This window comes from Schistocerca gregaria, unplaced genomic scaffold, assembly GCF_023897955.1.
Source record: "Schistocerca gregaria isolate iqSchGreg1 unplaced genomic scaffold, iqSchGreg1.2 ptg000043l, whole genome shotgun sequence".
NCBI classification, from domain to species: Eukaryota; Metazoa; Arthropoda; class Insecta; order Orthoptera; family Acrididae; genus Schistocerca; species Schistocerca gregaria.
Window position 1 is genome coordinate 1,164,330 of NW_026061702.1, and position 1,367 is coordinate 1,165,696.

A 1,367-nucleotide genomic window follows, 5' to 3' on the forward strand; every position below is an offset into this window, starting at 1 on the left:
TAAAAGGCTGAGAAATCCGTCCGTGTTCGACATTTGTTATCGAATCGACTTAAAGCCAGATCGTCACATTGGCCGCTCTTCTCTCTGAAACGGTTGTACTTATCGTCTGCAAAGCTATGTCGAGTGCTGCTGTATGCGAAGACACTAAAAGCACCATAGTAGAACACAGATGAAGCTTCTAAGTTGATGTAATAGCCAGTAAGAAGTAGTACAATTCATGTTTTAGGTATCGATTATTGACTTTTTAGCTGGCTTTGGTACCTTGTACATGAGCTAGGACCTTATGATTCTGCATGAAAGGAGGACTAGCAGCCGAGTTGCACGGGAGAATGTGAAAAGTGTTCATATGTAGTAAAAACCAAAGAAATCCGTCTGTTTCCGCCATTTGTTATCGTTTGACTTAAAGCCAGATCGTCACATTGGCCGCTCTTCTCTCTGAAACGGTTGTACTTATCGTCTGCAAAGCTATGTCGCGTGCTGCGGTATGCGGAGACACTAAAAGCACCATAGTAGAACACAGATGAAGCTTCGAAGCTGATGTAATAGCCAGTAAGAAGTAGTACAATTCATGTTATAAGTATCGATTATTGGCTTCTTCGCTGGCTTTGGTGACTTGAACATGAGCTAGGACCTTAAGATTCTGCATGAAAGGAGGACTAGCAGCCGAGTTGCACGGCAGAATGTGAAAAGTGTTCATATGTAGTAAAAACCTGAGAAATCCGTCCGTGTTCGACATTTGTTATGGAATCGACTTAAAGCCAGATCGTCACATTGGCCGCTCTTCTCTCTGAAACGGTTGTACTTATCGTCTGCAAAGCTATGTCGAGTGCTGCGGTATGCGGAGACACTAAAAGCACCATAGTAGAACACAGATGAAGCTTCTAAGTTGATGTAATAGCCAGTAAGAAGTAGTACAATTCAAGTTTTAGGTATCGATTGTTGACTTTTTACCCTTCTTTGGTGCCTTGGGCATGAGCTAGGAACTTAAGGTTTTACATGATAGGAGGTCTAGCAGCCGCGTTGCACGTGAGAATGTGAAAAGTGTTCATATGTAGTAAAAACCTGAGAAATCCGTCAGTTTCCGCCATTTGTTATCGAATCGACTTAAAGCCAGATCGTCACATTGGGCGCTCTACTCTCTAAAACGGTTGTACTTATCGTCTGCCAAGCTATGTCGCGTGCTGCGGTATGCGGAGACACTAAAATCACCATAGTAAAACACAGATGAAGCTTCTAAGTTGATGTAATAGCCAGTAAGAAGTAGTACAATTCAAGTTATAGGTATCGATTAATGACTTTTTAGCTGTCTTTGGTGCCTTGGACATGAGCTAGGACCTTAAGATTCTTCATTAATGGAGGACTAGCAG